The following is a 26,323-nucleotide window of genomic DNA, read 5'->3' as shown; positions in this document are numbered from 1 at the left end:
ATTCCGAAGCAATCTTCATGAGGGCGAAAAAAATAATAAAATTATACGACATATTTTGTTTCCCTTTCTCGGCCTTGAGCAGACATGTTGTTTTGCCATTTGAGTATGCATGGAATGAAAAATACCGAATTCGAACATTTTGTAGGCGGACTCCCAGTAAATGTGATTTGTCAAAATATTACCGTGAAAATGGCCACGTGATGGAGTTATTTGGTTAAACTTTTTTATTTTTTGTTATAAAAGGAAATATTTGCGTTTTTATAATTTACCCAAATATTGTTTTTTTTTTTTTTTTTTTTTATATACGGCATTTCTGCCATTTACATATATGTGGTATAAAGAGTGCTTAGAAATAAAGAAATACACATTATTAATTACTTGAAATACATACATATTTTAAAGAAATTATACAATAACAAAATACATTAATCAATCAAATTATAACTATTCCAACCCAATCTTCTGAAGATGATTTGCTCTTTTTGATAAAAATATGTTGGTCACTTTATTTTTTAAGTTAGGCAGAGATAAACTAAATATATCAAAATGTGATGCATATTCATTCCCGGTATTCTGTAATCTAACAATAGGTGAGTTATATTGAGCTACCGTTCGAGAATTTTGACAATAAAATATTGTAGATGTTCTGCTTAATCTAGGTGGTACATAGAATGAAATCAGTTTCAGTAGATCAGGGGTATCAAACATTGGTTTTATTATTTTATATAAAGTCATAAGATCGGTCGATTTTGAAGGGCATTTGCAACGAGTTGTAAATAACTCACTATTGGAAAATAGGAATTAAGTTGGGGTAGAGTGGGATTTTTATTTCGTCCAATCAATTTGACACTTCTCTTATTATCATCATCAACTTTTTGTCAGCACCCAGAAAGTGGTCTACGGCGCCAATGATGCATATGGCGCCGTAGACCACTTTCAGCGTACGTCGTTAATTATTTGTAACTCCTTTCGTTAAGATTTGACTTTGTGCGGAATGAAGTAATAAGATAATGGACACAGCCAACTCCGGTGACAACTGTCATCAAGCGAAGGCGATACGGTTGGCTTGGCCATGTACTGCGGATGCCTCCTGAAAGCCTAAACCACGCTTGCCTACTTTTCAATGCATCAGGTTTTCGACTTTCTGGACGCCCACTGCTGACTGTTTGTCAACAGTTCATGTCATAACTATGGGACACGCACCTGACTTGAGAAGATGCACAGGAGCTGAGAGCCAACAGAGATGCCTGGAGGATCTTCGTGGACACCATATGCTCCAACTAGGGAGCGGACATGGAATGATGATGATTTGTTAAGGTTTCGAAAAGATAATTTGTCTTTTGCTTCAAGTGACTAAGATTTTAAAAATATTATTTTGTCCAAACAATCGTTAATAAATGAAGAGTTTTGTGCAATTTTAGTTAATAAGTGTATTTTTTCAGTAACTGCAAAAATCAGTTTTTATTTAAATTAAAGAATTTTTTCAATTGTTTCGAACACAATATTGATAAACATGTTTTCCATGTCAAAACAATTCACATGCTGAAGTTTTTTTTTTGTTTTTTTGAAAAAAAAGTATCAATAAAATTTATAAGTTTTGTTGAATTAATTTCTTCAAGAGGCCGCAAAGCAAAAATCTACCATTGTGAAAGTCAAATTAGTCCTAGGTATAAGGTGATTATAATATTGATTTGCATTTATTCCTTAAATAAATACAAAAAATTGTTTAATTTTAGTAAGCTTTGAAGCATGGAAATTTTGTTAACCTACTTCCGTATATGAAATATTAATTAACACGTATTTACTAGAAAACATATTATGAGATCTTTGTGAATGAGAAAATTAATTTGATATTATTATTATTATACGAATTCATTAAATTTAATCCTGACACTAAAGGAATCGTCAAGGTGGATATTTCAAACACTAACAGAATATTATATAAGATTTCATACATAAAATATAATATACTATCTATCGGTTTATTTTTATATTCCCCTCCCCGATTACAATAAAAAGAAAAAAACGTCATACCTTCACCATGATGGTGTAGTTGGAGATAGATTTCTCGAATAATTACAAAGTTATACTACCAAACCTCTATCTTTAGGTTTTGAGGTAGGTACATCGATATGTATCTAGGGCTCAAGTATCCCACATAAAAAGTGGCAAAAGTTTTGTTGCAGGGAGCAATTTTTGGTTTAATTGTGATTTATTTAACAAAAATATTGTTCTTAGGTGACCACTTTAAAAAAAAATCCTACTAGACGAGAAATAATAAATGTGGAATTCAAAATTGATTCTGGCACAACTGCCTGATTTCAAGCACATGGCTAAATGCTGTCATGAAGTCGTTTGGAGTTTAGTTCCATTATTTGGTCGCCACATGAGTCTCGATACTCTTTAATGGTGGAGAGAGTGCAGAAAAAATTTCTGCGCTATCTGTACCTGAAAAAGTGTGGATATTATCCTTGGCTCTTACCAACCGACTTTTTACTGGGGATGCTAGACTATCAGTCATTATGGAGGAGGAGGGACGTTCATTTGGGTATTCGCTTTTTCCATGTGATTGGTGGTCGCATACATAACTCAGAAGTTTTGATGGATGTGGGTCTGTTTGTACCTGATAACTATCGTCGACAAAAACTGCATCGATTGTTTTACCTACCGCAATTCAGACTCAGAACTATAAAACTCACACAACACCGTCAATTTTATCACATAACTATACGTGTATCCATAGTGATATTGTGCAACCGTGCATATGTGAAAATATTGAAAATATTGAGCATTATGTTTATTTAGGTTTAACTATAGATTGTAATTTTAAATGGGATGTACATATTAGAAAATTGTGTAAGCGATTAAGAGCAATAAGTAATAGAATAAACATATTAAAATATTATGTCCCTGTTAATACTTTACGAATTATTTATTTATCTCTCTCTGAATTAATTATACGATACGCCATAACGTTATCAAGTTAAACTAATATTAATTTTATTTCAAACCTTGCAAAATTCTATGATCAAATTGCTACTACATAAAGATGTATACCGCCAGAGACACAATATTTCAATATCATTAATGTATAAATCTGTAAATAAATTATCTGTTAGGGCTCTACTTTGGAATAAATTAATTTGTCAGCATGCGTCGCACTCCGAGTATAAGCACGAGTTGGTACATGATTACAACACCAGGTTTACTAGTATGGAAGGGCTAGCTGTTCCTAGATATTGCAATAAATATGGCAAAAGGACACTGCAATACAGTACACCTAAAATATTTAACATGTTACCATACAATAATAAAAATGCTGAGATAAATACAAGAGTGAGACGTTTGCTCAAATTATGGTTTTTAGAAAAAAGTTTTTTGTATTAGTTATAGTTTTTGATTTTTCATAATGTAATATGTAATTGTTTATTGTAAAATTGTTTATTGTAAAGTAAAATTATTGTGAATGTAGGTTAAGTGTAAATAATCGATGTAATTTATAAGAACCTGCTGACGAGTTGTATGTATGCAACTCAGCAGGACTTTAATTTAAGACTATTTTGTAAATATTTTTGAAAAATATTTTTTTTTTTAAAAAACATGCCAATGGTTATGCCGGTTGGTAGAGAAATCTTCCTACTTAATCGCATCGTCTTGAATGTCGACATATTTCGCGACAGTGGGCCTTCCCTTAGGAAAGCACTTTCTAACTTTTAATTTTTCTTTTCACATTTTATTATATTATTTTGAAAACATAACTATCTACTGTAATTTGTGATATATTGTTGTATTTTGAATGAATTGGGTCCTTTTTCTGCAATGTTAAAAAAATTTGAATAAATAAATGAAATGAAAATGAAATAAAATGAAAATGCTGCTCTTTTTAAATATAACAGCAGATGCATGGCTAGATAGCCTAGAAAACTCGGCGTAATTACGTGAACTTTGAGATTTGGTAAAAATATCGCCATTATAAAAAATAAAAATAATATTTTTTTTTCCCATCTTCCAGAGACTAAATCGATGATATTTTGATAAGGTCAGCTTTAAAATACGCAGGTAGATATAGATGGACAGAAATTTAACAAAACCGTCTAAGAAACTATCAAATAAAGTCATGTTCGGGCCAGCCCTTTTTGTTTTAATTACGATTTATTTAAATTTTGTATCGTTTTGAAGAGGTTGCTTTATATCCCAGAAGCCAATTAAAAATACGAATGAAAAATATTTTAATTTAAATTAAGCATAAAACGAAATGTATAATTTCGGTGGCACTTATTGGTTGAATTTGATCAAACGACGTCTGAGGTAACGAAATGAAAAAAAATATCGACAGGTCGGTAAAACATACCGAAGTAGACAGAGATAGTAGGAAAGTTAAGTATACCGTATCGGTGTATACCGATGAAGACATGTTTGTGATTGCGGCCCTGAAGTCAAACTTTGTTAATTTGAGGGCAGATTTTGAACAATTTTGCTTCGTGATTTTATTTTACATTAAACATTGACAAAATGGTAGGTTTTCGCTCTGATGGGTTCTTGATTGATAATTGGTATGAATTAAAAATGCGCACTGCCTATTAAAATCAATAAATGACTTATTCCGAATCTTTCTTGGAAGTATTCAAATTAACTATAACTTTATTGCCATCTTTTTTCCTTTGCATAAGTTTTTAATTATAATTTTCTTGGAAGATATAACGAAATTATGGAAAATACTAGAGAAGGAAATATGGAAGTCTAGGCATTAACAGGGCTGATGACCTTTCGTTGGCTGGTCTAAAGTGCCACTTTACACACTGTGGAACATTCACCATTTTGCTTATGTTTGAACATCCATCTTTATTCAATTATTATATCTGTTGATTTTGGCGAAGTCAAAGACCTGAAACTTTTATTGTTGTGAAGCGATTAATTTTATCAAATTATTTCACTTACTAATTTTTAAACTTCTTGGACCAGTTGGTATTATTACAATATTTTGAGGGATTCAATTTAATCTTTTTACCACTAAAACAGTGTAGAATGAAGATGAATTGGGATGGTTTTTCTCAAAATCTTATAAGTTTATCATGTTTATGATTAGATTGTTTTCCATTATTATATTGCGCTAGTTTGTCTTTGCTACATAGTTTTATGTTATTTTTGTTAAGTTTCTGTATGTTTGTTTCTTTATGTAACTGTTGTAATTGGCTTAGGCCGTATACGAGGAGGGACCCAAAAAAAACAGGAATTTCGTTATAATTTATTTATTTTTTAATATTTTTACACTAAATTTAGATCACCTTCAAAATATTGACCCTTGACCAAAACGCGCCTCTGCAAACGATCTTTCTAATGTTCTTTAGGCCTTCCAGCGATTTGTGTTTTACCTCCTTCACACTGGCTGGTTAGAGATCACTTTTTGATATTACGATACATTAAAATCGTAAGTCATTTAACATAGTTTTACAATTTTAGAAATAATGTTCTCGAACAAATATAATAGATTATCAAATGACTTTTATAAATTGAGATAGATTTCATGCACTTCTTTTCTGAAAAAAAAATAATGTTTACTTATTTTCAGTGATATCTATACTTTATTAGCTGGTTTAAGTAAAATTATAACATGCCGTGTAACATTAACAATTATTGTAACTACCAATAACTCTTAAAAGACTGTAGTAAATAATTCCTTTACACGAGGTGAAGTAACATCTTGTTACAACAAGCAAAAGACGGAATATTCTTAATTTCAGACATTTGGAAAAAAATATGTAGTCATACTCCTAAAAATTAACATTTAATTTTGCCCTGTTATAGCAAAATAAATTTAAAATCATACATAAGCCCTTCATATTACACGCGTGCGTGCTCCATCACTCTCAATAACCAACTGTATCTGTTTCACACAACACCGGCCACAAAACAGCGTCTCTGTTTTCCTTGTTATGAGTTCTATCTTTGTGCTCATTCGTATGAAGTATTGGCGTACATTAATTATTCGCGTGGATATTTTTTTGTGTTAAAATCCAATATAATTATACATATTTAACTTTTCAAATCTGGTGTGAAAATGTTCATTTGAAGATTATGAAAAATACAACTTCATAATTTAATAAAATAAGAAAGATATATCAAGTCTTGTATGGTACGGAGACTTATGTGGCATCACCGCCACACAAGAATTAAAGATCCATATTTGCGTATATTGTACAAGTCACACTCAAACTATACTGTGATCAACAACAACAACAAACCATCACGCCGTTTCCCTGTTAGGCTAGACAGAGAAGATAGAACGCCTCATCACTCTATTATTGCATACAAATCTCGCTTCCTCTACATTCATACATCTTCTCATGCACGCACGCCGATTATTCCTTATTTTAACATGTTCATCTTCAAGTATTTGTTGAATTTGGTCATGCCATGTCTTTCTCGGTCTTCCTCTGTCTCGGCATCCATCAATTAACATTGTAAATATTCTTAGCCGTTCTTTTGCTATCCATTCACTCTACATGTCCAAACCAGAGCAGAGCTCCTTTGTGATTTTGTCGATAATGATTGTCTCAGCCTTACATAACGTATGAATCTCAACATTTGTGCATCTATCGTACATAGTTTTACCACACATTCACCTGAGAGATCGCATTTCGACAGCATTCAGTCTACTTTCATCCTTGTTTTTCCAAGTCCATACTTCGCTCCCAAACGCCAGGGTCGGGGATAGGACTGCTAATTTTGCCTTTTGCGACACATTTTTATTACCAAGGTTGATTTAAGAGCACCGTACACTCTGTTCCCAGCAAACATCCTCCTTTCAATATCTTTCTCAGTCATTTTATCCCCAGTAAGCATACTTTCCAGATACACAAATTCCTCTTCTTGAGATCAACTATGACATTATATAAATGTATTTTGTATTTTAAAAAAAAAAGAAAAAAATTACGTTTCATGGCAACCATGTCGGAGAATGGAACCCATGACCTCTCGCATGATAGAAAAACGCGGTGACCAACACACCACAAGACAGATAATTTTTAATAAGTTTATCAATAATGAATGCTTTAAAGATCAGTTGTAATATAAAAGACAAGTTTTGGTCATGAACAGAAACACGATTGTTGCTCACATGAATTTCCTAAGGCAATCACAGCGCTCAGATACACCAAGAATATTCATATTTTTATCGGTATGTTTTCTAATTACCATTGGTCATTTTTTATTTATAAATGGTGTATTTTTTTATTTCTGCTTCAATTTTTATTATTATCGGAACGTTTTCTAATTTACATTGATTTTTCTTTTTTCGATTTCATTATTATTATTTGATTTTTTTAAGCATTTCCAGTTATAAATGTACGCAATATCCATCAGTGTATAGTAATCCGGGAGGGGGACTCTCTTGTACAGTATATTAACGAAAAAGTTTGAAACGTCTACATCATACTTCATGCTGAGAAACTTTTTGAGATGAGATATGTTGACAACAGCGGGGCATTGCAGGTACCTGCGGGTTGGAGCGCCCGCCTCGTTAGGAGTGGACTCGTTGCCGCTTTAAGCATAATTTGATGAAAAAAAAAAACACATGTTAAAATGAAGGTCCCGCCTAAACACAGGAATTTCCTAGCTAGTCGAGACCTTAAACAATAAACCTCTGCATTCCAAAATTGTGAAATTAATAAGTAAATATTATCTGTACTATTTTTAATATATAAAGCATTAAATTTGCTGTCAAATATTAAACTAAATATGATTAAATATTTGTACATAACTTTTCTATGTCTACCGGTTTCAAGACGTACCAGTCTCTCTGTCGGGACATTAATTACGTACGCTAAAACACAAGTCCCACTATACATCTTCACTGTGATGAAAAGGAAGTCGGTAATGGTTATAAACAAATATTTATACATGTTCGTATGCACTCTTTGCATACTATACATATGGCGGCCTCCGTGGTGTAGTGGTCAAGACGCTTGACTCACGCACGGAAGGTTCCGGGTTCGATTCTCGGTGAGAACACAAAAATTAAAATGTGATTTTTCTCAAGCCTGGGTGCTCTGTGATGTAATTCACCACTGTAATTAGGCCTCCTGGCCTGTTGTGGTGCAAAAAAATAGATAAATAAAAATAAATAAATAAATAAAATTTACAATAAGTAACTAAGAGATATAGCTCAGAAGCAATAGTTTTTTTTCTTTCTGGGAGCCACTGATTTGTGAAACTTATTCTACCTATTCTCTGATTGGTACAATAACTTTCATGTTTTAAAGGCAATTTTACTGCCAATTTAAAAATGCATTAAAATGCTTCTTAAGTTGTTATCGTGCCGAAGCTTTTTTAACAAAGTCATAGTTATAAAAATGATCTTAAAAATAGTCTTTCTCTTCAATATGGTTTTGGCACTTCTGATTATTTGACTTAACACATTGAGTGGAAATTTCAATCAAATTTAACAGTAACACGAACAAATAGTTTTCTCTCTTCAGGTCGTTGTTACGATATTGGATTATTGCCAAGTGTCATCTGAAGTTCCAATAAGCTTTTAACGTGTTTGCTTTCTAAATTTATTACCAAGACCGCAGTCGACGTTAGTTCTATCTTTTATTGCACAATTTTAGTGTTCTTCCTGAGTGTGGTACTGAATCGGTCTCAAAATTACATTTATCATTAATCTACTGTGTTTGCCACTACAAGTATTGCTAAAACAATTTGTAAAATAATAATTATAAATAAACGTTATTTAATATTTGTAAATAACCACTTACCGAATTTTGTATGTCCACCAGTTTCAAGACGTATCCGTTTCTTTGTCAGGACACCAATCAAACCAACCTGCAAAACGTAATGTGCACCTTCGCCATAGTTTTTGCACAAACATATTGTGGTTATACAAGTAAAAGTGACAATTTGCAAAAATGAGGAAATTGAGATTATTGACTTTTTATATCATATTAGCAGAATGCTTAACTAGTAATGCCAAGTCAATCCGACACTCCAAAAAATAATAATTTGTAAATATGAGACCATTTGATAGAAGCTCACAGATTTTTGACAAGTAAAACTGACCAACACAAATAGTCACTTTTATTAGTAAATTTAAGATCCAAAGAATTGACCAAGTAACAGTTAGTCAATTTAACTTGTATGTGATGTCACCAGTAAAGAGTTAGTTATTTGACAGATACAGTTTTTTTTATAAAAAGTTCATTAATAAAATTTGTTCTTTAGATTATTACGTAAAACTTTTGTATTTCTGTGTTTATTTAACCTTCATAAATATTTAAAAAATGGATTAATGAAAAAAATCCCAAAAACATAATTTAGAGTTATAAAATAAAATACTACCTCCCTCAATGAACGAAACAAAAATGATTATCTGCAAAATTTCATTACGAATTTTACAGGTAAAATTGACTGAGTTTAATAATTTAAAAAAAAAAGTGTTTATGTTTTTTAAATACGTTTATACTTCACATTAAAGTTGAAAGTACCGTTCATATAATGTAAAGTTACCAACCACCTACTTGAAAAATCTGATCTTTGAGAAGCAATTGAACTTTAGGAAAACACTAAAATGGCTTTCCTGAACATTATTGATTTTGTCACTTGGTCAATTTTTATTGTATGCCCACGATATAAAACCAACATGCCAATTTGAAACCACATGCTTTTAGTAGGCATGTAGGTATTTCTTTAGATTTACGTACTGCATGTGAGGGTTGCCTACTAAAAAGACGTGGTTTTAAATCGGCGTGTTGGTTTTATATTTTTGTGCAACAACTATGGTGAAAGTGAAGCGGGTTTTGCGCGCTCGTTTAATAGGGATCCAGACGAAGAGACGGGTACGCCTCGAAATCGGTAGACATAGAAAAGTTGGTAAGTGGTAATATACAAATATTTAATAACATTTAGTGAACTGTTACTACTGTGACTACGAAGTTAATACTATAAATATTAATAAAAATAAAACTATACAAATAGGTGCGAAGGTTTTCACGGTCACTGTTATCAATATGTTTTTTTTTTTGGGTGATACCGTGTATGTTGGATTTGTTCCGACGTTTCCGCAATAGCGGAACACTTTATAAACACCGGACATTTTTTCGCATTTGAACCGAAAATTTCGCATAAACCCAGTAATTACAGTGCACGAATAATAAAAGAGACAATTAAAATACACAGACACCCGAATAACATAAACAAAGACGACGGGCTTAAATTAAACTCATTTTGGTTCCTAGCACTACATACTACAAAAGTAAATAGAAATGTGCCTACTGCCGACTGCGACACGGTACAAATTACTAGTACACACATTTTTTTTCTACAAAACACTCAGTTTACCCTGAAAATGGCTCCTGCAATGGTAGCCGAAACATCGAAACAAATCCAACACACACGGTATCACCCAAAAAAGAAACATATTGATAAAACTATACATGTTAATTTAAAGCAGTAACTTTGTGGGTTTTCATTATAATAAAATAAATAAAACAACTTTGTTTTTAACCACTATTTTTTTTCCACTAACCGGTTTATTTTACCGGGATCTTTGAAACAGGTCGCGGGAAAAAAAAATAGTGGTTAAAAACACGTATGTTTTATTTATTTTATTTAATGATAAAACTATTGACGACACCATGTTTATTTTAGTTTCAGTGTACTTTCCATAAACGGAGGCTCTTTTACGCCGTGTCTCCTCTGTTTATTCTCTTTTTTTCTTTACAGTTTTCCTTCCTTTAGCCATATGTTTCTTTTATCTATCAGCCACAATGGACCATCAAAGTTCTTTGTAGGTTGGACCATAAAGCTACCTCTATGGGGTGTTATGTTACGCCATTGTTTACTAAGAGTTTTACATTTTCGTCATTTGGTAAATAATCTTTAAAATAGCACACTGTTATCGAAAAGGGCAAAATAAATCACCCAAACATGCTGAGCCTTTAAAAAGAGTCCCTACCAAATTCGAAATAAAGCCTTACAAATCATACTCTAGCAAAAAATATATATAACATATTGTAAGTTTAAAAAATAGACATAAGATAACAGTGTTTGCACCAGATGATGCAAAGGGCACTGCATTATTGCATATAGGTCATAAGTTACGTGAAAGCATATGGATCATCTTTACTCTTCGGGTGTCCATCCAGGAGCATCAAATATTGCAGTGTAGAACCCACTTTAAACTCAAAATTTCATGTCGGCCTTCCTAGAAATTAAACCCGAGACCTCAAGCATGGTAGGCGAAGACGCCAATTGGATTATTACAAGGTGGACTTTACCTGAGAGTAGCCATCGATTTTAAAGCAGTCGTCCAGGATTCTGGTTTTATTTCACTTACAGAACTGTATTCTTAACCCGCCTAGATATTGGGTCATCATCACTCCCTTTCCACACCTTACGGTGCATAGGGCACTACATTGGTAAACCAATCTCAGCGTGTCTTGATATTTTTTTTGTTACATGAAGGTAATATGATTACGCTTCAGGTTCCAGTCCAAGGACTATGAAATATTCCAGTGTAAAAACATTTTTTGAAAAATAAATATTTATTCATTTATTTAAACATTAGAAAAATCACATAAGCAAAATTACAAACAAGTATTCTACTTAAACATTAATGATAAATCAAGCAAGCGAAGGAGTGCGGTATAGCGGAATACTTGAGAAGATCTATCGGTTTCTATATAGGCAATGCCTGTTTTAAGGAACCGATATGTTGCGGCAAAAAAAAAAAATAAGGTCATATTTGCAAAAGTGTACACAGATATATATTTTTAAAAAATCATTTTAAGTTTTGTAAAATAAATTTATAATTAGAGATGTACCGACTAGTCGGTGACTAGTCAGGAAAGCCGACTATCCAGCCATATTTGTAGTCGGCGTTAGTCAGCGTTATTCAGCGTTTGTCGGCGTTAGTCGGCGTTGGTCGGTGTTGGTCGACGTTGGTCGGCGTTAGTCGGCGACTAGTCGGCAAAAAGTGCCGACTAGCTGGCTGTTTACTTTATTCGTATTTCTATGCTTAAAAATTGAGTAATTGAAATAAAATCGTAACCTATATGAATAGTTTTTATTACAGATTCAGCCATACAGTTTTTTTCATAAAATCTAGAAATAAGAATTCTTCCTTTGGTATCCAATAATTGAACTTATGTAATTACTAGTTTAATTTTGACATAAAAATAAATTCTTAACGAGAGTTTTTACAACTCTGAGTCAAGAACGTACGTAACTTATTTGTTGTTTGTGTTAGAATCACAGTTTTTTTTATTTTTTTTTTTATTTTAATTATTTATGTAACAACAATTGTTCATTTAATTCAACGAATAATTATTCAGTCAATTCAAATTAATGTTTTTTAGTTTCTAACCTACAAAAAAAGTATGTTACACACAGTTACATCACAGAGAGATCATTTAACAAAAAATGGCAAACAAAATGTGTTAAGAGCATGTTACTCTTGTTAAATTATTTATATTTTTTTGATTAAAGGCAAATTGCGATGAAAAAAAGCTAGGGTTTCAGCCCTTTCTGGCAGAATTCAACTTCTTTTTGTTTCATATATATTTCCAGCTTCGGAAAAAAAGTCTCTTACTATAAACGGGGCTGGCTGGACAACAAATGTACACTTGAGCGAGGCGCGACATTTCGGGGTATCTAGAACTATTGCGACTCCACCACTCAAATGGGTCTTTGTTGCTATTTATCACCGGTAACGCACAAAAGGAGTGCAGTTCATGACCTGCTTTTGACTTATCATTAATATCTTCACTAATGAATTTATATGCCTCGAGAATTGCCGATGCCACCCGAACTCCACCGAAGGCAATGATCGGCTTGCCGACTAGTCGGCCAGTCGGCTAATCGGCCAAAGTCATGGTCGGCCCATCTCTATTTATAATGCATGTTTATGATAAGTATGGATACAATGAAATAATTGTATTTATAATATAATAAATATCTACATAATATATAAGTATGTACATAACATATATATGCGTTTATAATATAAACAGATTATCGACAAATTCAGTTATAATTGTCAACAAATTTTCTGACTCTTTGCTTCCCATGTCTATCAACTATTTGCCATTTTTTTTTCCCAAAACATGTTTTTGTTTTTCAAGATGTAAGGCACTAAGTTATATAGCTTTGTTTACGCACTCTAGGCATGTCAACCAAGTCGGGAATCGAACCCAAAACCTCTTGCATGGTAGGAAAATGCGCTGATCGCTACGCCACGAGGCTGACGATGAAGCTGAGATACTGAGTAACTTACCAAAATCCAATCATATTTTTTTTCTTTCACATTCAAAAAAACTTTTCCATTATATCACAAAGTATTACAAAAAAATGTATTTCGATTGTTTATGTAATGTATCTGAGAATTCCAATTTCTATCACAGCATGAGCTCTATTTCTTGGTGATGAAAGGAATGATACCCATACATACACTGCTCTGTTTTTCCCTTCCTGTATCACAAAGGTTTGTACTTACTTGGTAATAAAATACTATAACATCAATTCTGAAAATCCCTTCAAATATTTGTGTCCTTAATGTTTTTTCAAATGTTTAAAAGATAAGCATAGACATTGAACAAAATGAAATATCACATACTACGAATACCGATAAAAGCAAGTGAGATGGATTTAGAAAAATTAATTCTAATTTCGAAATCAATATATATATTGTGAAGAAATGTTTAATACATAGAATCAAGAATATTCCAGAAACCGCATACGCACATTAAACAAAAGGCGACTCAACTACTCATAAATGAAAAGGTTTACGTTTTGACGAATAAGTTTCATTGTAGACGTCGCTCAGTACGCAACTCCTGATTTGAATTCAACTTTGCCGTGTTGTGTCCTTTTAAAGTTTAAAAATACTGCTAGGATCTCAAAGAAACATGATGCAATCACATTTCATCTGTAATATGCAAATGAATGTGTATATAACAAACACATTACTTAAAAATTTATTTATTTTTTAATCCGTCAGATTGTCGAAAAAACAAAATGGAAATTTCGTTAGTGTTGCTAGGGTAGATTTTTTTACCCTTCTTTGCTCATTTAATAAAATAAGTTATGAAAATTAGACCTCGGATTAAACAACGCCGTGGGAGAATTTTGAACGACATTATCTTTAAAACATCAAATATTATTTAACATGATATAAAAGTATCCGTTTTATGTAAAATCAAATTTGTTTTATATTTTAAGTTCAAAGTTCATTAATTCAATTATTCTTATTAAATGACCCTTAACTTATCTACTCTGTTGTGTCAATCAATGTTTCCGCGGGCACAATAAAATTTTAGAGAAATTGACAGATTACTTTTTTTACCTTACATTTGTGTTATGATTTCTTTTTTCCCATCAAGCAACATTAGGGGAAGGGGGGGCTAGTTGTTACAGGGGCAAGTTGTTACATTGTAAATAACTCCCCGACCACTAGGTTCTGTGGCGTACGTGTCACACAGCATGTCTAGGTATCGTGTCCGCAGTGCTCGACGGAGCGTTGCTCTTGCCGGTCGTGCGTAATTCAAATAAAACCGATTATAGTGTATTTCGTATCTGAAAGTAACTTTCGTTAATTGATTTTGAAGTTTAATTGTTCTCCAACCATAAAAGGTAAGTTGATTCAAAGTAAATTGGTAAAAGTCTACATGTCTCTGCTTGCATTCAGATAATATATCGAAATAATAACACTTTCCGTGTTAATGTTATAACAATTTGTTTTTATTTTGGGTCAGAGGGGCTAGTTGTTACAACAATGTGGGGGCAAGTTGTTACTGTAACAACTAGCCCCACAACGTTTCCCTTTTACTTCAAATGGCATGTTTATATAAAAATGTTAAACAATTTATTATTATTGTTCTAGAATTTATATAACAATGGTACGGACATATAAAAAAAAAACCAATAGAGGGGAAATTTCCGAGGAGACCTACAAAAGAGCAGCTAAAGAAGTAACAGAAAAAAAATTATCCATTCGAAGAGCTGCCGAAGTATACAAAGTAAATTTTATGACGTTACATCGTTACATAAAACGTCAAGAGGATGGTCCAACCACGTCTAACTTAGTGGGTTACAACAAGCCTCGCCAAATATTTTCTGTCGATCAGGAAAAGGAACTTACAGCATACATAAGTAAATGTAGCAAAATATTTTATGGCTTATCAACTACTGATGCAAAGAAGTTAGCATTTGAATATGCTTTTAAAAATCGAATCCCTTATCCCATGAATTGGAATGATAAAAATACAGCAACAAAAGATTGGTTGCAGGGTTTCATGAAACGAAATGGGACTTTGTCAATTCGCACGCCGGAAGCAACAAGCCTGAGTCGGGCGACAAGTTTCAATAGGCACAATGTAAACGAATTTTTCAATAACCTGGCAAATGTCTATGAAAGATTTCCTTTTGAGTGTCAAGATATCTGGAATTTGGATGAAACAGGCGTTACAACCGTCCAAAAACCTTCAAAAATACTAGGTATCAAAGGTGCGCATCAAGTAGGAGCAATTACATCTGGAGAAAGAGGGACTCTCGTCACAGTCCTATTAGCAGTTAGTGCCAGTGGAAATTCAGTTCCGCCACTTTTTGTATTTCCTCGTAAAAATTTTAACCAACATTTTGTAGTTAATGGTCCTCCTGGATGTATAGGGACAGCAAACCCAAGCGGATGGATAAGTTCAGAAAGTTTCATATTATTTATGAATCACTTGGTGAAACATGTAAGGTGCTCAAAGGAAAAACCAATTTTACTAGTCCTTGATAATCATTCATCGCACCTGACAATTGATGTGCTGAATTACAGTAAATATAATGGAATAACTCTTTTATCGTTTCCACCACACACATCACATAAGCTGCAACCCCTCGATCGATCGGTATATGGTCCTTTTAAAAGATTTACAAACAGCGCTGCAGATGGGTGGATGAAAAATCACCCAGGCCAGTCAATGACTATTTACGATATACCCGGAATAGTTAAACTATCTCTCCCGCTTGCCATTACACCTAATAACATTATGTCAGGCTTTCGAGTAACAGGTATATGGCCATATAATCGAGACATCTTTTCAAAGGAAGACTTTGAGCCTTCCGAAATTACCGATCGTCCAATGCCTGATAACGTTAATGCTGAAAAGGTTGCTTCTGTGGTCAATGAACCACATTCATCTTCTCCTTTACAACCTGCAACCTCCAGTGGTGAAGCTCTACCTCAAAACCAAGAAGCTCAATTATCTATTTCCACGGAACTGCAACCATCAACAAGTGGCATCAATAAAATACAACATACCACGCCTGAACAAATTAGGCCATATCCTAAAGCTGGACCAAGAAAGGGAGGTAACAATTCCAGAAGGAAAATAAAATCAGCAATATTGACTGACACTCCGATTAAGAACCAAATCGAGCTGGAAGAGAGCTTGAGGAAGCAAAAACAAGCCGCCAAATCAATTAAAAAAAACATTACGATGGGTGCCTTTAAAAATAAAAAAACGTCAAAGAAACTGAAGAAAAAACAAGTGTTGGATTCTTCTTCCGACTCAGAACACGAAGAATGCCTGTGTTTGGTGTGCATGGAGAGTTTTGATTGCTCCAAACCTGGACAGGAATGGATCCAGTGTACCAAATGCAGTAAATGGGCACACATTTCTTGCATTCGTGGCGATAAAGTTAATTTTACATGCCCAAATTGTGATTCGGACATAGATTTAAGCGATTAAATATTCAAAACTTAATTTTACATGTTATTATATATATTCTACATAATTATTGTTAGCAATTACATTTTTTTTTAATTTTTGTTTTTGTTCGTAACAACATGCCCCCACGTTGTAACAACTTGCCCCTGCGTGGGGCACATTGATACAGTTTTTTATTATTTTTAAATATGCTATTATTATTTTTGTGGACTTTGTTGGAACACATTTTAATTGTTTTATTATATTTAAATATGTGTACATAAAGATATAATCAATATTATGTGTTTGAAAATAAACAGTTACCAGATATTCAACGTTTTATTTTTTTGTAACAACTAGCCCCCCCTTCCCCTACCCGGCGACTTCACGAATACGCGCGGCGAAAGTAAGCCGGAGTGGAGGAATTATTTCACACAGTCCGATGTATTCAAATATGAATTTACGCTCCTTCTGGACTATTCTTAATTCTATGGTTTAATGCGTAATTTAAAAAACTAAAACTGGTAAAAATATTTAGAAAAATTAATTCTAATTTCGAAATCAATATAAACATATTGCGACGAAATGTTTAATACATAATTTAAAAAAATAAAATTGGCCATATTTAGTCTCGACAAATGTGAATCAAGATTCGTGACAATGTAATATTTAAATTAAAACCGTCACAAGCTTCAAAATATAACCGAATCTTGGCATTTTAGGGGCGTGGCCAATGCAAAATCCCTATTTGAAAACAAGTTTTCAAAGAATTTTCCTTAGCATATCAATTTATTCAAATATCATTATATTTCAAAGAAAGTTATTTTTAATGAAATACCTAGTTTTATGTGAGCGTTTAATGCGTATAAAAAATAGAGGTGTAAGTCACCTTCACAATTACAATTACAATTTAAGATTTTATGATAATTTAAAAAGTGCTCCACTGTTTTAATGCATGTATCTAAAATACCTTGCAAAAAACCACTTGATGTATAAAGGAATAAATAAGAATATGAAAATTTTATATTTTTGAAATATTAAATACTTTTATATTAAGTCAGTGTAAGTCCCTCTCCAAGCTTAACACTCGTATGCAGAGACAAAACTTAAGGTGAGGAAAGTGCATTCTAATCTCATATGCAGAGAATAACCCGAAAGTGAAGACAATAGAATGTACTTACCTCACCTTAAGGTTTGTCTCTGCATACGAGTATAAGTGCTTGTTTTTTTATTGCACAGGAGCAGAAATAAAAAATTAAAAAATGTAGTCATATTATTAAATTCTTATAAATGTACTTACAAGTCATATTTACTTATTGATTTTATTTGTTTGTTTATTAAACTGCTCAAGTGCGTTAACAATATAAAATTAAAGATATGGAGTTCAGTTATACAAAGTAAAAAAAATCTTTAAACATGTAAATATTAAAAAGAAAAATAAAAATAACAAAAAAATAAATACACAAAAAATATATGTCAGCATACAAAAGATATTATACATTGTAAAATCGGTTTATTATGAACATTAAATGTGTTAGAAGATCATTAGCGTAAGTAGCTTTTGCAAATCAATCGTTAATCGTTACTATAGAAAATTACAATATATTTACAAAGATATTATTTGAATTCACCGAGATTCGAGTTAAAAATGTCGATTTGAGAGGTACATTAATTTCCTTGTCTGTGTATACGCGGTATAGGTGAGTGACAAAGTAAGTTTGTTTGAGAGGGGTGACAATAATAAAAAGTATTTTTTCTAGTTCTATATGTTAGTATGTTAATATTTATTAAATTCAGGAATTCGCAACAATCAAATTTAGAATAAATTATTCTAAATAAATAAATTAAGTCTGTTATTGTCCTGCGTCCTCCAGAGTAAGTAAATTCATAGATTTAACAAGGACATGGAGTTGATTTTTCTAATTTATATTTATGCTTTAATTTTAATATTGGAAGTATGTTTTCTAATTTGCATTAATGTTTCATTTTCTAATTAATAATGGTTTATTTTCAATTTACATATATAATTCAATTTTTATTAGTCCCTGTTAGTTATCTATTTTGATTTTCTTGATATTATTATTATTATTTGATTTTCTCAAGCATGATTTGATGAAATGAAAAAATACATGTCAAAAGAAGGTCCTTCCAAAGCACAGGAATTTCCTAGCTAATCGGGACCTGAAACAATGAACCTCTGTACATGTTAAAATTTCGAAATAAATAAATAAATTTGTTCTTTAGGAATATGCAATTTCAAATAAATTGAATGAAAAAAAATTCTTTGAACTCTTTCAACATTATTTATTTGAATTTTGTAAAAAAATGGACTATATACGAGTAGTAAAGTTGTACTCTTATTGGCTTCTAAACAAGGATATATTAAACAAATAAATAATAATTATGCATTTATTTATTTTTACATAAACGACCTAAACCTTTAACGACCTAAACCTTAAACTTTTAACCTGTATTGAACATCAATATGAAAAAAAAAACATATATAAATACATAACATAAAATTATAAAATTGCATAAATAGAACAGAAAAAGAATAGTTACAAGTAGGAAAATACACATAAGCTGCCAAAAATATTAACGAAATAAATAAATAAATATGAAAAAAAATGAAAAACATTTTTTCATATAAAGAAAAGTTTAAGAATAGTGTTGCGAGAGAAAAAAAAATCAAACTCGTTTTATAACTATCAAGTTCAGAACCAAATTTATCAGCCTTGTCCTCATACTGATTGCCATATCTGTGAAGCCTAGGAATATACGAGTGCATGTAATAGTTGGTCCTAGAACTTGAAGAACAAAAAAGAGATCTGTGGCGGGTATGTCGACCAGGTACACGGAAACACACCAACTCCAGCAAATCTGGACAGTCAGTTAATGAATGGATCACTTTATAAAGGAATATTAGGTCAGTCAGGATTCTTCTACAAGAATGTTTTAAAGGATTTGCTGAAGAAATTTAATTTAAAATTTAAAATTAAAATTTTATATTAAATTTTAAATTAAAATTTTATTTTAAATTTTAAATTAAAATTTTATTTTAAATTTTAAATTAAAATTTTATTTTAAATTTTAAATTAAAATTTTATTTTAAATTTTAAATTAAAATTTTATTTTAAATTTTAAATTAAAATTTTATTTTATTTCATAAGAAATTTCTTTTGGACGCGCTGGAGTGAATCAGAATGTACACTATATTGGGGCAACCAGACTGGAGAAATACATTCTAAATATTTTTTTTACCATTGAGCAATAAAGTGACTGGATTGGTTTGATATTTTAAAATTTGTTAGTAACCCTACAAATAAATCCCAACATACTTAGCGCCTTATTTGAAATCTTGGCAATATGTTTGATAAATGTAAGTTTATCATCAAAAATTATGCCAAGATCCCCAATGAAATCAACTCTTTCAATTGTTACGTGGTTCAACAAACAGTTAAAAATTAAAGGTTTCTTACTTTTAGAAAATATCAGAATCCTTTAACTTTATACCTATAGTAAATCAAATTCAAATTGTTATTTTATACGAAACGTAAACAAATCCCAAGTATCAATGTACTTGGGATACTTTTGCGTACGTCTCAGTAAATATATGTAGAAGAAGATTTATTTCCTTACCAGGAAAGCAGATTCCGCGACATGAAATTATTCTGTGGAGACAAATCGACTATTCATAACGAGACACCTTCCACTCTGTTTACCATACGATCTCATTTACTTTTCATTTCATTAGCATTAACGGTATTTGTTGCGGCGCGATCCCAAAATTGACAGATTCTGAAAATGGCAGAAAAACTGTTTGTTTATGATTTTACACAACTAACAGGACTGTTTATGCACGCCTTGTGGTAAAGTAGTTTGAGCGATAAAAATAAAAAAAAACATTAAAAGTAAGATTGACATTCTTCATCACCATCGAGCGTCGGCGTCCAGGAACCTTGGGGTGCTGTGTGATACTAAGTTATTATTTAATCTACATATAATATCATTATGTAGTAACTCCCTTAAAATGCTTGGATTTGTTCTTAGAAATGAAAAGATTTTTACAAATATAAAGGTTTTATTTTTATTATTTTTTGACAATTCCTAATGGAATTCCATTGTTTCGATGTAATTACTTATATTTACATATAATTTATTAATAAAAAAATACTTGATACACTTTTACTTATTTATTTAGACCAAATAACTCAAATGTAGGTACAATTTTTAAATGTAGTTTGTAGTTAATATTTTCCAATGGAAATAATATTATAAATGAAGAAAATTTGTAAAATAAATTGAAATTTAAGAATTAAAATAAAAAAATGAAAAACATGCTCAGCTGTTTAAATAAGAATTGTATTCTTTATAGACCCGTGTTACACCACAAACACACAAGAGTCAACTGGACCAGTAATCCTTTAATTATTCACAGCGCGCAAGCTACAAAAAACTATGGAATTTTCAAAAATGAAGAAAAGAGTTTATTTACTTAAGCCTTTAACAACACTTCTATAAAGAAAAGTGTCAACAAGAAAACAGAACATAAATACATGTAGCGAAGACAAACAAGTACAATAAATAAATTGTATGCAGTAGGTATATTGAAAGTCCGTGGCTTTATCCCACTGAGTTTTTTCAGAGTATGCGTGGTTACAACAGTTTAAAGACCGGATGGAATGTGTTTGTTACGCGGTACGGTTTTAATTATTATAATTATCTTAGACAACGTCAACGTAGAATGTTCCACATTCCAATATATAAGCCCACCTGCACCTGTTAGAAGTGTTTCCTTTATGATAAACAAAATTGCTTCGGACGTTGATATTTTGCATGTCTCTGAGGGAGTTTTTCGGTACAAGATACTCTAATTTTCTACCTACGTGTTATTTTTATATATACCTGACTTAGTTGGCTGTTTATTATTATTTGTACATGTCAATCGAAGCTAAACTGGAAGTGCGAAACTGAGTTTTAGTCCCCACACTTAAGCATGGAAGTGAAACATGGAACTGGCAGAGGAAGGATGAGAGCCGAGTGAACGCGCTTGAAATGCAATCTCTGGCGAATGTGAGGGAAATCAATGTATGACAGGGTTACGAATGATGAAATCCGGCGATAGTTGAAATCTGAGTCAAGTATAATTGATTAGATTAAGAAAGGGTTTCTGAGATGGTTTCGTCATGTAGAACAAAGGTACGTCAAACGAAAGGTTAAACAAGTGTATATATGGCAAAAATGAACTGTAACGTGAGACGAAGAAGACCAAGGAAGACGTGGTCGGAACATATAAACACAAAATCCTAAGTCTGGTCATGTACAAAGCAGATAGAACCGAAGAAAATGTATGACAAGATGTATGAATGCGGAAGAATCTAGGAATGTATGCCGGGATAGACGTGTGTGGCGGTCCATTTTCTCTGAGATTAGAATTAGTAGTAGTAGTACAAATAAGGATCGTATATTATGTACTGTACACACATTTAAATGATCAAAATGAAATTGAAAATTGTCATGAATTTTTTTTAAAAACACGCAAATTCTGTTTCATCCAACACTGTTTTTAGTGGCAAAGAGATATACAAAAAGCGGAAAGGTCTCCAAACTCAAAGAGCTCCAAATTGTTCGATGAATTAAATACGACGTTAGAACCAAGGGCAGGTTTACAAAAAAAAATATTTAGATCTAGAGCAACAATAATTGAATAAACCTCCCCTCACAAATGCTTTGTGATTCTCTAAGTAATTAATATTTCCCTCAGTGTCTTTGTGTAAGTTTTTATAAAAAAAGTGAATTATATAATTAATTGCATATGCTTACAGCAACATTGGATACGTAGGAATCCGGAGGTTGTAAGCTCTTTCAGAGGAACATCGTAAGCTTCACCGTATTTCGCCCTAAACAACGTAACGCCGATACGAATATGTGAGGTGACATATTTGAAAGGTTGTCTTCAGAAAACAGGAGATGGCATTATTTATTCAAACTTCGAGAGGGAATTCAATATTTCATACAAGATAAGCACTCGTCTTTCTGGAGATTACGGATTTCGGGTTTACACCCTCTCCAAACTTTAAGCGCTAATTTGGATGAAATGCGCAAAATGATGAACATGAATATCTTAACATTAGTATACTGTACCTACTTAAATTTGATAAGCACTTTTTTACATAGGTCACGTCATTTTTAAAATACTATTTTCTCTGGTGAGGTAGTCATTTTGTATCTATATTATTACTAAATAATGTATAAAATTCCTTATAGACGTAAATGGTACACGTGTCTTGTAATATATTAGTACGAGTAAATATGTTCATTTTTATTCTTTGTACTTAAAAAAAATTGTTTGTATTTTTTTTGTTTGATTTGCAGTTTGATCTTCATTTTTTATTTATATTTACGACCTAAGTCAGTATAAAAGAGTTATCCATCTAGTTATTTTTATAGCATTTGATTATGTGATAAATTAGACATTGTATTTGACATTGTAGACATAATTAGATGAATATGTTTATTTATGTTTAACTATTGATTGCTTTTTTAAGTGGAATGTACATGTTTTTTTTTTAACCTCTTGTTCCGGTTATTTATTATTATGTTTATGCATACAAAGCTTTTATTCCTAGTATGTTTTGTTTAATAGTTATTTTTTTACGAATCTGGGTCCTTCTTTCATTCCTTCATTTTCCATTTCCATGTTCATTCCTTAATTATTTTTTTTCATTTTTGTAACTAAGGTCTTCAGAAAGTCAATTTATCCATCCGCAGTGGCTACATTTTTATTTACTTCCTCTGGGTTTAACCTCTTGGCGTCAAACATAGGACAATCGTTTAATATATGGAGGACATCCTGAGAGCTGAGTCCATCGCAAGGGCAGCAATCATTATCTTTTTTTTTAAATCTATGAAGATATTTTCGGAAAGCACCATGACCAGGGAATATGAATATACATGTTTTAAAAACATACAAACGGTTTAGATCCATTGTTAGCTAGTTACACAAATTAAAGTTTTTAGTTCCTCTCTCCACACTAAGATAAGTATATTTATCTCGGGCCAAATCGATGGCCCGAGATAATAAAAATTGTGCAACAAACATTAAATACGTACAACATGTTCAAAATCCACTAGTCAAATTGATTGCACTAACTCATGTATACAATCAGAGACATAATACTTTATGTGTAAAGGATGAATGTTTTACCAGTTAAGGGTATTTTATGGAGCAAAATTATTATCCAACAGATAAATAAAATAAATTTGAACACAGTTATCCAACAAAATTTACATCTGTTGATGGTCTAGTACTACCAAAATTTAAAAATAAATATGAATAGTGTACGTGGGATCATATCGTCCCAAAAATATCTAATATGCTGCCACTTGACTTAAAAACCTGTCATATTATAAATAAAATCATGCTTTTATTACAAAAGTGGTTGGAAGACAAAACGTTTATATACTGATTTATTAACTTCTTAAAACTTTCACTTAAGAAACTTAGAGTTTTTATATTACGTTAAAAAGATTTTTACTCCTTTTTTTTTTACTTTTTCTTCTCTTACTTTATTTACATATTTTAGATCCTAATTGGTTATTTAATTTTTTCTTTTTTAGAAACATATTAACTTCTTATTTTTTACTCTTGTTTTGGTTGCATTTATGAGCACCCACTACTTTTTTTTTTAAATGCTTCAAATATGTGTTGATTTTTTAAATTGTATTTTATTCCTCCTTTAAAAAAAAATATTTAAAATAATTTTATTTGGTTTTGTTAAGTCTTTTCTTTATTTCCTATTATTTTTTTTATTTTTCCAAAGCACCAACAACAAAAAAAAATAAGTTCATTATTTTTAATGTATATTATATATATTATGTCTGTACTCTAATATTTGAATCTCGAATCTTTTATTTGAATATGTTTTCATACTTTATAACTTTATATTGAGTTTTTCTACTGACATTTCTTGGTGGAACTGCATTTTAATTATAATAATAAAAATACTTTGTAGTTTTATTCCACTTTTATTTATAATTATTTTATAAATTTTTTACCAGTGTCGGGTTTCGTCGTGACCGACATCGTCAAACTGGTTCGGGAGACTAAACAAATTTCTATGTTAAATACAAGTGCAAGCAGGGGTTGTAAATCATGATTTTATATAATTATGTAAATAAAAGAATTAAAATTAAAATCATTTAAGTATAAGGTAATAACAATTATAAGAATATAAGTTTTGTTTGAATGAATATAATAAAAACTGGTGTAAAATATATAATTTTATGAAGTTTTATAATGAAAATGTATTTGAATTACATGTATTTAAATTTAATGAAAACTATAACAGGGGCCGCTGGTTGGTAGTTCCATCGACAGCTATGTCTCCGGAGACATTTTTGTAATGTGTTAAACCGGAAACCATGTTGAGTCTGATTTCAGTCCGTCATCTTTGTTAACGGTATTTAGGTGTTTTTGTGTATTATTTGCCTCTTTTTTATCTGTGCAAACGTTATCTGTTTGGTTTAGTCAAATCTTTTGTTTAAAGGACATATTTTTGCTGAATTCTTTGACATTCTTTCTCATCATAATTTTTGTTATTGTAACCGAAACGTAAGAACGGATCCATCTTGATAAGATAAATATTTTAAAATTAAAATATAACTTTCTTTTCATTTTCAAACTGACGTTAGTTTTTTATTATTATCTTTATATTCGTATAAGAACAATTTCTCGATTCTTTATTTGTAATATTTTCATACAGACCAAGTTTGTTTGACATAATTCGTTACAAAATTCACGAAATAAATTATTCATGCAAAATTTCCATACTAAATAAAACTTTATATGATGCTTTGACCCGAAACATGAAAATCCATATAACGTCATCCCTGGTACTAAATCTCAACCTAGTGAAAACTAATAAATTATATGCAGGAATATTTTACAAGGAGCGCAATAAATCACGCAATATATATGCAGCGATCTCCCATTATTACGAAAATATCGATTTGAGATTTTGCAGACGACTTAGACCAAACTATATAAGTAAAACGATGTTTTTTGATAGAATTCCAGTGTAAATGATTTTATTTAATTTTTATTTTATTTTATTTTAGCACCACAAAAGGCCAGAAGGCCCAATTACAGTGGTGAATTACATAACAGAACACCCAGGCTTGAGAAAAATCACATTTAATGTTTGTGTTCTCACCGGGAATCGAACCCGGAACCTTCCGTCTGTGAGTCAAACGTCTCGACCACTACACCACGGAGGTATTTGATAAGATTTTGATAAAACTGTAAATAAAATTCGTTGGTTGAAACATTTAAGTTTGTGAAAATTCTTGAAGATGTTGTAAAAGCGATGAATTCGGTCACTGGATATTCCAAATTTCTGGATTAAAGTATCATTTATCGTTTATTTCTATAATAAATTCCTTGGTTGAGTTTTACTTTGGTGAATTTGACCAACGAGCGCTTTTTTATTTTATTATTTTATTTTATTTCATTGGAAAGCCAACAGACATTTATACATTTATAAGAATCAATTATACCGTAAATACATACCATAAAGTCCAATTAGAGGCTTCCAGATAATATTGTTATTGTAAATGTTGTCACATAAAAATTA

General features: G+C 31.4%; 1 protein-coding gene across 1 annotated transcript in view; it reads left to right on the top strand.

Moving 5' to 3' along the window:
• The window catches only part of LOC148278436 (uncharacterized), a 135,277-nt gene that overhangs the window by 98,460 nt on the left and 10,494 nt on the right, over positions 1-26,323 (top strand). The window lies entirely within an intron of this gene.

This window comes from Micrasema longulum, unplaced genomic scaffold (assembly GCF_059751315.1).
Source record: "Micrasema longulum isolate JH-2025_06_02 unplaced genomic scaffold, ASM5975131v1 h1tg000881l, whole genome shotgun sequence".
In the NCBI taxonomy this organism is placed as follows: Eukaryota; Metazoa; Arthropoda; class Insecta; order Trichoptera; family Brachycentridae; genus Micrasema; species Micrasema longulum.
The sequence above is the reverse complement of the archived record's forward strand: the minus strand, read 5'-3'. Positions and strand labels throughout refer to the sequence as shown.